Source organism: Anser anser (genome assembly GCF_964211835.1).
Source record: "Anser anser genome assembly, chromosome: 5".
In the NCBI taxonomy this organism is placed as follows: Eukaryota; Metazoa; Chordata; class Aves; order Anseriformes; family Anatidae; genus Anser; species Anser anser.
Genome location: NC_139725.1, coordinates 10,286,304 through 10,303,076, shown reverse-complemented (window position 1 = coordinate 10,303,076; position 16,773 = coordinate 10,286,304). Strand labels below are relative to the sequence as shown.

The following is a 16,773-nucleotide window of genomic DNA, read 5'->3' as shown; positions in this document are numbered from 1 at the left end:
CAAAAAGCAGAGAGAGAGAAACTTCTGGAGGGTACCAAAAAGTAACGCGACATGAAGCGCGCGGTAGGAATTGGAGAAAATGTGTTTGCCTTAATGGAAAACAGACTGAGTCCCTAGACAGCAGATAGCAGCCACGTTCATGTGCCACGCCACGTTAGCCTGTGTTTGTAAGAGCTGAATGTGTGCTCTGTTCCTCTTGTCAAGCTGCACGCGTGATGTGCTGCCGCAGTCATCGCTTTGAAATCAGGAAGAGGGACGTCACAGCAGCATGAAGAGCTGTAAGAAAGCCTCTGCAGTTTGCTTATGTGAACAATTACTCCTCCAGCTGTTTGTTCTTTCTGATAAATCGCTCTGCTCTTCATGTGCTATTGACTGCAGGATAGCAGGGATGCTTATTTTAACTCGTTTGGGGAAATGAGAGGTGTGACTTCGGGGTAGCTTAAAGTAATGCGTGCCCTGCTGTTTTGGGGTGGAGGGTGCAGGCGGGGAAGCAGAAAGGCTGCATGTCAGGCACCGACTCGGGGTGCTCTGGCGAAGGACTCCAGCTCACAGCAGCATTGGGCAGTCTTGGCAGGATGAGCAAGAGAAACATCTCGGGGTCGCCCCAGCTAGCATGAGCCACAGAGAAGGAAAGGCCCTCTCAGCTGGATGCACACGTCAGCAGTCCTTTTTATTTCCTTTTGAAGTACATAAACAAAAGCTCCCTTTTCAAAAATGAGCATGCTGGTGAGGCCCTGGAGAAGTGTTTACGGGGTACTGGGGCCATGCCCGTGGCAGTAGCAGAGGTGCAACTGGGGCTCTGCAAATCCCCCCAGTGGGTGGGAGATGGGGGCTGGGATCACACTCTGCGTGAAAAATCCCCATGTGAAGTCAAGACAATTACAGTAAAAATTAGGGCTTCATTCTGAATTAGCTGAGCTCCTGGAGCTGCTAACTTCCCTCCTGGCTGCCTGCTTGAGCTGTTCTCTCACAAGTAATGGAAAAAGAAGAGATCGTGTTACTGTTTAGGTGGCTTCTTGAATCGCAGAGGTTTTGCATCATCATTTATTGGCAATAAGTTTCTTGTATGCTGGCAAATGTCCAAAGTATCATATTGCATGTGACCATATCTTCTTATAAAAGAAATGTAAACCTCACAGTTACCTGGTTCCCCCCCCTTCTGTTTTGTTCCTTTGTGTGAGGAGGTGTGTGTGTACATATATAAGCACATAAAGTACCCACCTGTATGTATGTTTGAGAATTAGAGGGGCCATTCAGATTTGGTGTGTTTCTTCTGCCACTGATAGTGTTTGTTTGGGAACTTTTGTTGTTGTTGCATTTTGCGGGATTTTTGTTTGTTTGTTTCATTATTTTTCTTGTTTTTTTTTTTCTTTGTGTGGTTTTGTTTATATACCACAATTCTTTGGGGTGGTTCTTAGTGTAAACTGTAGAGATGGAACAATATTCTCATTCAGGCTGGGTCATTTTGTCATCCAAAATCTTGACTCATGCTGAACAGTTTTGGAAATCTAACCCCTGAAGTTAAGCTGGGAAAATAAAGATATAATGATAGCATGTGGTCCGGGACCGGTACTAAATTAGGCATTGAAATTTAAGGGTATTGGAAGTAAAGTTAGGTTAACTGACAGACTCTGGATCTAAATGTTGGCTACATATGAAGACCTGCAGTGGAGAAATTGCAGTTTTAAATGCAGAATATTCTGTACAGGAAAGATGAGGTTTTATTCCTCATATGAGACATGGTGGATTTGAAACACATCTTTCAAGAAGAAAAACATTTCCTTTATCTTCTTTTATCTAAATGGAAACAAGACGTCTCTCTTTGGTGCACGTTGGCTCTATGGTGCCTTGATAGACAAACAGCTTGAAAATGAGAGGTAGAATAAATCTTCTGCAGGCTTGAGAATGGATCAGTTACTTTTCTCCTTCTTTATATTTCTTTTGAATTTGTGACAGGCTAACCAAAAAATTCAGGGTAAGTTGCTTGCTGTGAGGAGTCGGAGAATTTCACACCACAAGAATCTTGGACGTGGGGTTGTTTTGGTCATGAATTGTTTTTCAGCCTTCTGTTTGTTTGGTTGGCTTTTTAAATTTGCAACTGACCTTGTTGCTGCTCCCTCCTGGACATAGTTCCCCCAGCATATAGTAGCAGTATGCAGAAATTTGGATAATCTGTTTACTACGACTGTTTGGGTTTTTCCCTGCTTGGTTCAAAGCCTGGTTGTTTTGGTGGGGATTTGTTTCTGCTTTTTGTATATTTTTATGTTTTATTTTTGGTGTTGTTTTGCACAGTAACATCTGTGAAACAGCAGCTCTCTATTGCTTTTCATTTGGAGGAATGGAGGAAAAAGCAAAACAGAGGCAGCTGTTTCTCTGGTTTTATTTTTCAAATAGTGTTTGAGTGCGGGTGAAGACTTGGAAACAGGACTTCTGATCCGATGCTCACTCCTCCTGACTGGCTGCACAGCTCTGGGTTGGTAATTCAGTCTTTCATGTCCCTTTTCCATAAGGAGGGCAGGAAAAAGTGTTTTTCTTTTTTAATAATAATAATTTAAAAAAAAAAGACCAGATGTGCAAATGGAGATGTAGGAAAAGGCACAATCAATCAGCCTTTTAACAGGTAGCCAAAGGTTGTTGCTCACTTAAGTGGTGCTGCACAGCGAAACACTTTCAGATGTGTCCAGATCCCACTCATAACGCAAAAATGCCCATGTTGCTCTGTCCCTACTCCTTTTCTCAGCTCCATCTGTAGCTTTCAGCAGGCATTTGGAGTTAGGACCTGAATATTCTTTACACGCTGTGTAGCTTTGATTTAAAACTGTGGAACAAGCTGTAGGACACTTGGTTCTCAAAATATTATCTAATCTGGTATTTCAATTATGCTAATGCAGATGAATACTCATGGAAGTGCTGTTGCTCTCAACTATCACTGCATGCGTTCAGCCTTTCTGAAATCATTTTGCAGAGCGTATGATTCATTTTCACTTTTCTCTAGAAGGTGAGCTTGGTGACTAGGTACAAATCCATAACACAGAAACAGCTGATAACTGATGTGGCTGGAGGAGAAATGAGAAAGAAATTATCTGGAAATGATAATATAGGAATTAGAATTTAGCTGTATTTAAATCTTGGACTAATATTGGTTTAAAACAAGTGGCTGAGTCGGTCTTTTCCCACTGGGGCCATGAGGGAAATTTATAAAACAGGGTTTCCTCTGCTTTTACATGATCCAAAGGAAATGAAGGCAGTGTGATTAAGCATCTTGCTTACATTTGAGTAGTAGCAAGAGTCACAGGAAAAGACTTGAACTTCACTTTCATGTTTATATCATAACTTTTTTCTTTAAGAGTTGGGTAATTTAGAAGAAAGGTCTTAAGGACTGTATATAATATCTTGAGTATGATTGGGGTAAAGCATGTATAAATGTGTGAGTGGCTACATCTCAAAAATAACAGCAGAAAAAGACACGGTGCTGCTGAGCAGCAGCTTTGAAAGGCAAGGCGTGCTTCATGTGTTGAGATGTATTGTTAATGTAAGATCATGGCTTGATTCTGAAGGTGAAGGTTCTATGTTAGTGATTTTTTGGCATGAGAAAAGCCTGTTTTAACAGTCTTGATGTAACGAATGAATCTTGGCATACACAAGTGCATGTTTAGGTTTCCTTCTTCGTTTGTGCTTAATTTACGTGAATGTAAATGTAACAGACAAAGGGAAATTAGATGTCTAACTGTTGGAAAATTAATTACAAATGCTTAACCTTTTGCAGCTCAAAATGTTTTTTTCTTGGTCACCTTTCTCCTGAATGCTGTTTGATGTTAATTTTGTTTTACCTAAAGATTGTACTGACTGTAAGTACAGTTTTTACCTGAAGATTGTACTGGCTGTAAGTACAGTTAAACCCTTGAGAAAAATACATGTATTTACTCGTCATCTTGAACACTTAGGGGCTAGTGACAGTAGTTTCTCAGTGCAAGAGCAAAGTGCATAAGGAGTCTCAGAGACACTGGAAGGGGCTGCTCTCTGTGTGTGTGGGCATGGATGCTAGGTGAAGTTTGTCCATGTTTATCTGGTACTTGTTGGCGTAACTTACTGTGTTGATATACCAAACACAACAGTGTGTGTACAGCTAGCTGCAAAGCCACACGCACCTGGCTCCGGAGTGCTCCATAGCTGCTGTGGTACACAAGAGAGTGCTTCTGTACTCTTAAGGGTGTGGGTTTTTTTGTTTGTTTGTTTGTTTTTCCCTATTCCTTTCACTACAAAGCTTTGCTGCCGCAAACGGTGATGTGGCAGACAGTGTAGTTGCTCCCAAGACAAAACTTGGGAGGAACCAACCCAGGAACTTGGCAGAAAAGCCAGGACTGGGCACACAGGACTGTTTGATCTTGGATCTTATGGCCTCAGGACAAGGTGGAGGGACTGAGGGACTGGAACAGACACCAGAAGCCTCCTTGTTGGTGCACTTTCACGTGTTGTGCTAGCTGAATTCCCATAATATTTCCATTTGTTAGCAGAAGACAGAACCTCTTCAGCTCACATTTTACTGCCTAATACCTACTGACTTTTTATTGCTCTTCTGTAGCAATACAGTCAGGCTCTCCTCCTAAATCAGAGCCCACGCTCTGTCTGGATGCAGACAGAACTTCCACTTCCTACCTTGAAGATGCCTGTTACATAGCAAAATTTAAACTAGGAAAAATACATTTCATGTGTTACAGTGATCGCTCATTTCTTGGACAACCAAAGTCTTTTTCTATACAGTTAACTGAAGTACACATTATTGAAGGTGGGTTTTGTGGTGTTTTTTGGGGAGTTTTGTTTTTTGCTGTTGTTTTGTTGTTGGTTTTTTTCTGGGGGGGGAGGGTAGGATTTGGGGGGAGTAGTTTTTAAAAATGGATATTCAGTGGCATCGGGAGGACTGGGGAGGGAGAGCCTCCATCACTGCTCCTCAAACTGAACACGTACAGTCCTTGTCACTTTGAAATACTTCAAGCTCTTGACAGCCTTGAAAAATGTGTGATGTGATGGGACTTCCCAATAATTGAGGTGTTATGTGATGGGACTTTCCAATAATTGAGTCACAGGGTGAATATTATACATAAGGAAGTGGAGATGAAGGATCATTTTATCTGAGTGAAATACAAACCCTTATGGTATATGACAAGAAGACTGTGAAATGGAGGAGTAAAATCATTACCTTAAAATAATGGGGCTTTGCTCCCATTTCTTCTGTTGATGAAAATCAAAACTCATTCCCGTAGCTGCTTGGCACACTCAATCTCTCACTCTATTTTCAGTAAGATTACCTTCAAGGTATAATATTTTATAAGCGATGTTTTGGCTGGGATGCAACTCCCAAAATATTAATTTCTCGTCTTACCTGACTCCCACATACACAAGTGGAAATGGAGAAAAATGACCTCAGGTAGAGAGGAGGTTGTGCTTATGTTAGACTGAGCGTAGCCAGCTGAGCTGCTCAGAGGCTCTGAGCTAGACAGAGGGTCTGTTCTCCCACAAAAGCCTCAAATCAAGCTCAGCCTTTGGCATGTATGTATGCAAGGAAAATTATATGCATTATTTTTGTGATTCTCTGATGCTGTGTTCATCAAGGTCTTGCATTTTATTTTCTTTTTTTCAATTTGTACAAAACGTAAGAGACATGAATGACCAGTCATTCAGTTCATGTCCTAAAACATCAGAATTCAACAGGTATTATATTCTACTTGAAAGTTATTTAGTGAGTCAAGAAATTCTTCTTATGTAGCTTTTTTTTAATAATATCTTTTAAAAAAAATGCAGATTTAGAATGATACAAAATTTTAAAGTAACCTCATTGTCATAAGTTTTACCTACAGTAGTTAAAGATGTCATAAATAAAAGGGTTGGCTATGTTCATATTCCATTCTTTTCTAGAATCAAAAGAAGCTTGATAATCTGAAGTTGAACTCTGAAAGCAGGACATAATTAAATGCAACAGTAATCGACAAAATTAAATAACTCTGAGGTAATAAATGGCATTGGGAGTATATATCAGCATCTGTGATATTAGGAACATTATGTTCTAAACACTGATCTATCAGACATATTCTTATTGCACAGAGATAAGAGATAGCGTACCAAACTTCTGATAACATAAAAAGGGCAGAGGTCAGTGGAGCTGTACAGGCACATGCCAGTATGCTATCTGCCTCTGTATCAGCATTAAATTAGTTGCCTGATAGTTCAGGAGGTAAGTGTGGCCACGTTTTGTTCAGATGGTCTAAAAATAATATTAAAATAGAAAATGCTAAATCCCAAACCATACTGAGCTGTGATATCAGGTGCTCCGTTGTTTGGAATAATTCAAGGTATGGATATATCATGTAAAAAATTCTCAGTGGCGTCCCACAGGGTTACACAGAATCGATCAGTATTGAGGAAATACTTTTTTTTCTTTTTGAAGGTTCACAAGCTACTTGACACTGAGTATAATTTTACTGCCATCTTGCACTGCAGCTGCCCAATCCATTTTTTGCTGTTTGCCATCTCAGCTCCTAAGTCAGTTTTTACAAATGTAGCAAATATTTCAGTAGGAGCAGTTTTGTGCAAAGAAAACAGTAAAAGACTTGTCAAGACTGTGACTGGGCTCTCTTGAATTTAAACATTTAATAAACGGAAGCCAAAAATAAGTTAAGTTTTGGTAAGCAATGATTAGAATTTTGTCTAAGAGCCAACTGATGGGAACCTGTGCTACAGTCATCCCTAAGATAACTCTCAGGTAAAACATAATTTTGATGCTCAGTGAAAGATTTCTTTGGTTATTGCTGTTCTGTACAAAGCTGTCTGGAAAAGGACAGGCCATGCTTCCCTGCCCTAACTCTTCATCTGTTGGACTGAAATCAGAACCCATCTAGATGGCTTTCCTTGTTGCAAATCAGCTGCCTGGGTTTGCCATGTGGGATGACGTGAAATGAAAGACAAATTATTTCCTTAGGCAATCTTAGGAAGTGTTTGGAGGGGAAAAACAAACGTTTTTTGTTGTTGTTGCCTTTTTTTTTTTTTTAACGTGTCAGATTGGAGAACTGGGATTGTATTATTCTCAAGATACCTCAAAACAAGATACTGCTGCCCAATCTCATAAGCTCTGAGTTCTCCACGGCTTTAGTGCAAACTCTGTTTTCAGTTAAGTCTTGTGTGAATCAATAGGAAACATTTTGAAAACAATGGAATTGCTTTTTAATTCAACAGACTGGTGTGCCCAGTAACCTACTTGATGCCACAGTAAATGTCAGGATACATTACTTTGATTCATAGACAATGGTCTTTTAATTAACTACATATGTTTCTATACATAAGAAACTACAAATCAAGGATTTCTCTTAATTTTTAGGAAATAAATTGCCAAAGAGCCACTGGCATTCCCAACAGGAGCACTTTGACAATGGTGGTTACCGAGCTTTGAAGATGATTTTGTGGATGAACTACATTCATACTAACGCACGTTTCTCATACTCAACTTTCACATATCATGTCTGCTATTTACTAATTCTAGATCTTTTTCATAAGCTATTTCAGTATGTTTTAATTCTTCAGTATATGAAGCTCCTGGTATTAAATCTCCATTTACTAATTAATGCACCAAAACAGAATGGAAATATTTGTGATGTTGTCTTTCTTCTCTTCCTGCTTTGTTGTGAGTTCTGTTTCTCTTACCTTTCTCTCTACTCTTTTTTTCCGGGGGGGAGGGGGACTTTGTACAAGTTGTAAATTCTTTGAGGAAAAGGACTCATATTATTTCTCAGAAAGGCAGAGCTTCACTCCTGATTATAATTATACAGAAATTGTGAGGGAATAAATGCCAAGAGGACCTCAGAACTGAGTGTAATTCCGTGTTTTTAAGACTGCAAAGTAGTCCTGATGAGTTCAAAATTGCTTGTCAAGATAACATCACTAAAAGAGTTCTGACAGTCACTGCTTTTAATTCATTAGAGCTCCTTTCCGTCCACCAACCCTGGCATCCACCACAACTGTCTTATTGTTTGTTTCTGCTTTGTTTATTTTTAAGAAATTGTGTAAATCCCACTGAAATCAGCTGGGTTCTGTATATGGGCACTCAGATCCCATCTCAGCGTGCCTGAGCAAGAAACAGTGTCCTAAATTGTTAAAACAGAACAATCTGCAAATCTGATTTAATTTGCAGTGTTAGTGTTTCATCTGTATCTTGTATATCAGTAATGAAAATAGTATGCATGCCATTAACCAGTACCTGAAGTATAGAAGGAAAATAGAGCCTCCAGACTCCCTTACCCAGACTTTATGCACAGAAAAAATGAAATTGTTTTTCAAGGAACTCAGCAGAGTCCTTGAACGTGTAGACCTATTTCTGTACGGGATCCTTGGTGATAGTGAGTGTGCATGTGTCATTTTAGTGATATATGTCATTTCTGTGAAGACATTTGTAAGTCAAAAGAAAAGGTGGGATGAGGCAAAAGCACATTCCAAGGGGCTACGATTAAAATCCCATATAGAGTAGAGTACGGAGGACTTGGGTCCTTATAAAATTTACAGGGTCTTGGTTTTAGGTGTTTTGTATTTGTTTTTTTTTAATTTTATTAATAAATTTTAGGTTAATAAATTTTAGGGCAACATCACCGTAAAAGGAACAGTTGTGACCCAGACTTCATGAAACTACTCTCTGTATGTTACACTGGGATTATTTTAAAATCACTGCTATTTCTTTAGAACTCTGAATATTACTGATGGTGTTGTCTGTGGCATCATAAATAACCAAAGATGGAAGGGATATGTGTGTGCAAGCGTGTGTAAGTTTGTAAGATGCCCTGTCCTGCCCTGTTACTGCCTGTTAGTTGGATAATATTTGATCGTTTACAATTATAAAAAAAGGGGGGGGGAGGGAGGAAGGGTGGAGACGGAGGGGCAAAATGGAAATGCCTCTTTATACACTACTGCAGGCAGCATCTGGTACTAATATAGTTGTAAAGTGTAAGGTCTCCCCAGAAGTCTTCACTGAAAGGTTTTGAAAAATGTTCATATATGACTACAGCAAACCTCAGTATCTTTGTTAATACATGTTTCTTCAAACTGATTCAGACTACCTTGCTCAGGGAAAGCAAACTAGATGAGCTGATTGTGTCAGTCGATTTTCAAGTGAAGCAGTGCATCTGCTTGACAGATCTACCCATCACTAAGAACTGATAGTGACATGGAAAATGCAGAGGATTTAGTCATGGGCATGTCCCCCGTCACTGTCTAAGGTAGTTGCTATGATCTGTGATGTCATCATTCTAGAAATATATGAGATGCAGGAGACAGCTTGAGAGAGATCTTCTGGGGCAGATGCCTTTCCTGTCAGACAGCAGGCAGTGTGTCAGGCAGACATAAAAAGAGATCTATGGATAGCAGTAAAATTTAATCAGTGATAGCACAGTGGTAGATATGTGTATATATAGTCAGATCAATTGGGGATTGTGGGGTCTGCGTTTTTTTTTTTTGGTTTTGATTTGTTTTTTTTCAGGGTGTGGGGCAGTGTTGATTTGTTCTTGGATAGTCCATTATCTGGTGCTTTCAATCTACACCTTAAGATTTGTTCCATGCTATGTACGCTTTTGAAGCTGAAGATAGTGAATTTTGAAAACTGAAGAAAGTTGAAAATGATGGCAGAATTGTAGGTAACTGTTCTGTTCTCAGTTGTACAGGAAGGAGTCCTCACTTGATCATGTTACTTCTCAGAGTAAAATACTTGAATAAAAAAGAACACCGCTGTCCCCCAGACCCACTGTGTTTACCTGGTAGAGTCTGGGAAGACTGTTCAATTTATCACTAGCAATAGCAAAAATAATTCCTTGTGCAATATTCTTACTTTATACACTAATACGTAAAATGTCAAAATACCATACTTCCCTCAGAATGCCTTTTATTCTGCAAGCTGTAGGACATCCGTGGCTCTGAGATTCATGTTCTTTTAAGGTTATGAGATGCCTAACCCTGAGAGAAATGAATGCTGAAATCTGCTATTTGTCATGCCTTTGGCCAAAATACATAAAACTAACTGTTACAGGTTGATTGTTTAGATGTCAGGCTTGGACTCCCCACTTGGAGACTACTTACTGAAATGGGTTCATTATCTTGATTTTAAATACCAACATGCGAATGAAAGAAATAGCAGTTGTCTCTTCTTAGTAGTACCATGTAGGCACACAGAATATTTCTTCCTGCTCTAGTCTTAACAGTTCATAATTCTTGCCTTTTTCAAATGCAGTCCGAGTTATAACACTTCTTGTATGTGGACTGTTTGACTGAAAGAAGGCCTGACTTAATCTTTTCATTTTTCTAATTTAATGTGCAATGTAACATACTGCAAATGTTAGTTTCTAAACCGTAACAAAGAATGCAATGTTCTTCAGCTTCCAAACTGCTCACACAAATCTGTCTATTACATAAAATTTTATTTCAAGAATGGTTGTCAATTTAAGATCTAATCTAACTCAAACAAAACGTATTCACACACAGGAAATCTGACTGGGTGGTCATAGCTGTTCATGATGGCCTAGTTATTTACAGTTATCTTCTTTATTACAATATTTAAACCTCTTCTGGTACAGCTCTGGCAAGGACTTTGCAAATGTTAATGAATGATGCATGTAGCTATTCCTCAATGTCCTGGTTTCAGTTAGGACAGAGTTAATTTTCCCTCCTAGTAGCTGGTAGGGTGCTACGTTTTGGATTAGGATGAGAAGAGCGCTGATAACATGCTGATGTTTTAATTGTTGCAGAGCAGTGTTTACACCAGGCCAAGGACTTTTCGGCTTCTCGCTCTGTCCTGCCAGCGGGCAGGCTGGGGGTGCAGCAGGAGCTGGGAGGGGACAGACCCAGGACAGCTGACCCAAACTGGCCAAAGGGGTATTCCATACCATCTGACGTCATGCTAAACAATATATAGGGGTGGCTGGCCGGGGTGGGGGGCCGGCTGCTCGGGGATAGGCTGGGCATCGGTCAGCGGGTGGTGAGCAATTGCATTGTGCATCACTTGTTTTCTTACACATTATTATTATTAATACTATTATCATTATCACTATTATTATTATTATTGTTATTATTATATTCCTGTCTTAATAAACTGTCTTTATCTCAACTCACTGGCTTCACTTTCCCGTTTCTCTCCCCCATCCCAGAGAGGGAGGGGGGAGGGTGAGCGAACGGCTGTGTGGTGTTTAGCTGCCAGCCGGGTTAAACCACAACACTCAATAATTCCAGTTTTTGTACCAGAAACTAAAAGTCTCACAAACACATGGAAGATCTTAGGGAACCCAGCAATGCACGGAAGCCTTGTCTTCACATGCACCCAGAAAGTGTGCCGCAGAAAATGGGAGTCTTTCCTTCTTCTGGGAAGAAAACGCTCAGCCCCTTGCAGCATCATGCCATGATGTGCAGAAGTCATTCCGTGCCCTAGGTGTTTCTGGCTGCATGTGTATTCTTCAGGTACCGTGACATTTGCTACTCCACCTGGATCCCTACAAGTCCATGGGTCCGGATGGGATTCATCCCCGGGTGCTGAAAGAGCTGGCGGACGTCATCGCGGAACCTCTCTCAATTATTTTTCAACGATCCTGGGAATTTGGAGAGGTCCCGGTAGACTGGAAGCTGGCAAATGTTGTGCCGATTTACAAGAAGGGTCAGAAAGAAGACCCTAGCAATTACAGGCCTGTCAGTCTCACGTCAGTGCCTGGTAAAATCATGGAGAAGATGGTTCTCGAACTTATTGAGGTGCACCTGGGGGACAAAGCAGTCATTGGTCCCAGTCAGCATGGGTCTGTGAAGGGTAGGTCCTGCCTAACTAACCTGATTTCCTTTTATGATAAGATCACCCGTATGATGGACCAAGGGAAACCAGCTGATATGATTTTTTTGGACTTCGGCAAGGCTTTTGACACGGTTTCCCATAGGATCCTACTGGACAAAATGTCCACCATACAGCTAAATAAAAACATCATACGATGGGTGAGCAATTGGCTAACGGGCAGGGCCCAAAGGGTTATGGTAAATGGGGCTGCGTCAGGCTGGCGGGCGGTCACCAGTGGGGTCCCTCAAGGCTCCATTTTAGGGCCGGTACTTTTCAATATTTTTATAAATGATCTGGATGTAGGAATAGAAGGTATTTTGAGCAAGTTTGCTGATGACACCAAACTTGGAGGAGTTGTGGACTCGAATGAGGGTGGAAAGGCCTTGCAGAGGGATCTGGATAGGTTGGAGAGCTGGGCGATCACCAACCGCATGAAGTTCAATAAGAGCAAGTGCTGGGTCCTGCACCTGGGACGGGGAAACCCTGGCTGCACGTACAGACTGGGCGATGAGACGCTGGAGAGCAGCCTAGAAGAGAGGGATCTGGGGGTCGTGGTTGACAGCAAGTTGAATGTGAGCCAGCAGTGTGCCCTGGCGGCCAGGAGGGCCAACCGTGTCCTGGGGTGCATCAAGCACGGCATCGCTAGTAGGTCAAGGGAGGTGATTGTCCCGCTCTGCTCTGCGCTGGTGCAGCCTCACCTCGAGTACTGTGTGCAGTTCTGGGCACCACAGTATAAAAAGGATGTGAAACTGTTGGAGAGTGTACAGAGGAGGGCTACGAAGATGGTGAAAGGCCTGGAGGGGAAGACGTACGAGGAACGGCTGAGGTCACTGGGCCTGTTCAGCCTGGAGAAGAGGAGGCTGAGGGGAGACCTCATCACAGTCTACAACTTCCTCGTAAGTGGGTGTCGAGAGGCAGGAGACCTTTTCTCCATTAACACCAGTGACAGGACCCGCGGGAACGGGGTTAAGCTGAGGCAGGGGAAATTTAGGCTCGACATCAGGAGGGGGTTCTTCACAGAGAGGGTGGTTGCACACTGGAACAGGCTCCCCAGGGAAGTGGTCACTGCACCGAGCCTGTCTGAATTTAAGAAGAGATTGGACTGTGCACTTAGTCACATGGTCTGAACTTTTGGGTAGACCTGTGCGGTGTCAAGAGTTGGACTTGATGATCCTTAAGGGTCCCTTCCAACTCAGGATATTCTATGATTCTATGATTCTATGATATGTTCATTTTCTTTCCCGTATTCTGAGAACTCCTTAGGTTAACAAAATAACACAGCAGGAAATAACACAACATGCTGAAAAGTTGTCTGCCTTTTACAGTCCTTCATCTGGAAAATAAATCAGGTAGAAAGAAAACAGTAAATCAAGAACACTTTGGACTTTTAAAAAATAAAGTTAATGTTAATTTAGTTAGAAGGAGAGACTACAGAAATAATCTTTCCTTCTCCATTATTTTTTCTAGTTTTTCAACTCCCTTCCCTCCACTCCTCATCTGGAAAACAGAAATCAAAAGAAATGGAAAAAGATGACCAGAGACAGAAGTGCTTAGTGTAGGGATCATGTAACCTGGTTTTCCAATTGTCTGAAACCCTTGTGTACGTGTGTTGATGCAGGTATGCCTATGTGCCTCAGCTTTAGAAGCAGATCATTTTTTCAATACTCTAGCCATTTCTGTTAATGTTCTCAATTCTTCTGAGTCCTGTGACTGAGAGTTAGGAATGCAATTTGTTTCTGCCCAGGGCTTTGATTCTCCTTCTGCAGTAGACAAGTAAATCCTCTTAAAGTTGATGAAGATTTGTGGATGACTTGTAGGGAAAAATTTGTGTTCCTGCTTGCTGTATGTGTCTGAAGGCTGAAAATTTGACTACAGGGATTATTTTAGTTTACTTATGTACAAAAGGTAAACTTCATTATAGTAGTCCAAATTCTTGTTTGCTCAAAAACTTGAACACCCACTTTCAGGTGCTACCACATTAAGGTTTCCTGGGTAAAGCCTTCTGTTTCTTTTAAAGGAGAAGATGGAGCAAAGGGCAGTGTGCATTTCTCGAGAGGAATTAACAAGTGTGCAGATTGTATGCTTTACAATGCAGATTCATTTAACCTAAATTATTCTTTCAGATTGAAAGGAATGCTGGGGGGGGGGGGGGGGAGGTGGATCTTGTTTATACAGAAGATTTATAACGTATTAGTAAAACTGGTTCTGTCAAAATAGATCAGACAGGAGATAATTTAATACCGTAGATGCTTCTTATAGTTGTATCACCCAAGTAATTTATCTTCCTGGCCTGAGTTTTACTGAATCCGAAACAATAAGCTGGAATCTTTTTTTCCCCTCTCAAAAGTAATAACAAGTGCTCTTAGGATACATAATAAACATTCATGCTTTTAAGGCTTCCAAGCCCCTGATCTCATCTCAGGAGATGATGATGGCCTCCCCCTGGAGAACACCGGGGCGCCCATAGCCATGCACATCTTGGAAGCCCGCTGAGGCCAGCCTCGGATGAGTAATATTCACAGTTTAAACTGGTCTGAAGTCTTCTGAAAAGCAATATGCTAAATTCACTGTTTTACATAAATACATTAAAAATAATTTTTTAAAAAAAGTTATGCAGTGGTGCTTTTAATTAAAACCTGGGCCATTGCATTTGCTGCATGAACATCTTATGACACTGTAGAGATGCTGCTGTTCAGCAGTAGCTCCTGTATATGTCTGGAGAGCAGGATAACCTCAGAATAAAATTAGGGGAGGAAGGAATCTTGGATAACCAGCAAGTTTACAAGCATGTTCATCATGGGTTTTGAAAGGAGACGGAGAAGGAAAATTTTGGAGGCAATGAAAGCCAGCAAACTTTCTCAGTTCATACGAGGTTTTGGTACATATAGATGGTTATAAATGTGGTACCAATATTCCAATAATTGCTGGGGAGCGGAGGGCCACTTTGAAACACTTCGAACCATCAGTCTAACATCTGCATCTTATAAAAAAGCATGGAAATAATACTTAGGGCAAATCAAAAGAGTACAAATGTAGCAATAGTGTAGCAGACAACAAATGTTTCTTAGGAAAGAAAAGTGTAGTGCTGTTTTGTTTCAGTTGGTACACACACTATGATATGCAAGTGTTGTAATTAACATTGCATTTCAAAAAGAGTCCAATAAGATTTCAGCATGAGAGACTGTTCTGTAGTGCTGACATCAGATTAGGGACAGAATGACACAGGACTAAACCACTACTGCTTCTTGTTCTAGGCTAGGTGGTGACATCCTTCTTCTCTTGGGAATTCACTCTTTAGTCATTAAACAGCAAAATTACTGTGTATGTTCAGATCAGAATGCATATTTCACTGGGAATGTTGTGATCTTTCTGTAATGTCAATCAAAATATTAGTTATTTCTATGTTTATACTCTGCTGGCTTGTGTTTTCGTTGTTTTTTTTTTTTTTTTTTTTAAATTGCTTGTAGCTGGATTGGTGTCGTAAGTGTTGTGGTGTGTCCTATCATAAGTAATTATATCAAGTAAACAAGAAATATTTCAGTTCTGTCATTACATGGCCTCCACAATCCATGAAGAAAATGCAAGTTGCTGCCAAGCCTTACCTTATCAAGCCACCGGCTTTATCCAAATCCTTGTCCAAATCTCTTTGACAGAATTGCAAGTATCGTGCAGCTTAGAAAACAGTGGCAGCTTGAAGGGCCACAGACGAGCTCTCAGTAAACCTGACGTGTGTTTCTGAGATTGACTGCAAAGCTCTGTATGTATAAATCGTTTGTGGAGATTGTTGTGTAGTGCAAGGAGAGCTGGACCGGCAAAATGCTGCTTGAAGAGGAAGGAGGGTTGGCCGAAGGAGTGTCACTAGGTGTCACTAGTGCTGACCTGTTGAACGCAGCTCAAGAGATTGCTTCCCAGTCCATCTTTTGTCTCTCATATCCATTTCGATGATATTTGGATATAGGGTTTTCACCATCCATCTCATAGGACTTCGCTTAGAGAGTACCTTGATCTCATCTGAGGGCTTTCAGAGTTATTCCCAAACACAATTGTATTAAATCACTTTTCTTGCCTTAGCACACTTGGAAGAGAGAGCCTCCATGACACTGTACTCTAAACGTGTTGTAATTCTACAAGCTTGTTCACGTCCAGTCCAGATTTTGGTTCTATGTATAGTGCTTTGGATCTGGAGCAAGGGAATGCTGTCGGGGCTCGAGCAACATTTTGTTCTAATTCTAAAATAATTCAAACTTTGTTTAAATGCTTACTTGGAATATCTCACTGCTTGGAGATTTTGTGCTGGCAGTTGCATGAGTTACCTAAATTGTAGAATCATGGAAAAAGGGTATTTTTATTGAAAAATGGTTCATTTTATTGTAAGCTGGCTAGAACCCAGAAGACACTGGCTAGGAGATGAACTTGTTCAAAATGGAAAGATATTTTCATTAACTTGTTATGGGGATTCATTTTTCGTTTCCAAGATATTTTTTTTATATTTCTAAAATTGGTTCCGTCCTCGGATTCTTGTTTTTCTCTGTCTGTATCTTGCTGACCAAAGCCATTCATGAATATGTCTTCTACTAGCATTTCTTTATTGATGATTACCAGACCGACCTCTCTGTTTTCAGTCTGGCTACTTCTGTTCAGGCTGAAATCTTGGTTTGTTTGAGATATCTCCCTGGGCCTAGAGGTTAGTTTAAATTCACTGTGACAAGGCTGGGCTGCACAGTCCTCCACTCCCAAAATAATCTTCACTCCTGTGTGCTTCTCTCCTTCCTTGTTAACTACAAGGAGTTCAGAAATGCAGTCTGGTCTTCTTTGAAACGTCTACCAAAATATTACAGGAAGGACAGTTTTCCTGACTCATGCTATACATTACTGATAAGATTAAGAGGACTTCAACAACCGGTTTTATACCAAGTACTTGTCTCTGTCTGTAC

At 40.8% G+C, this 16,773-nt stretch overlaps 1 protein-coding gene across 8 annotated transcripts in view; it reads left to right on the top strand.

Moving 5' to 3' along the window:
* The window catches only part of LOC310900365 (uncharacterized protein), a 107,655-nt gene that overhangs the window by 27,566 nt on the left and 63,316 nt on the right, over window positions 1-16,773 (top strand). The window contains exon 1 of one of the 8 annotated variants that reach the window (XR_014585089.1): window positions 261-2,473. The exons of the other annotated variants lie outside the window; for them this stretch is intronic. The gene's annotated coding sequence lies outside the window, so the exon portion shown is untranslated. Of the gene's footprint in view, window positions 1-260; window positions 2,474-16,773 lie in introns of those variants that run through there. 8 annotated transcript variants of the gene reach the window in all.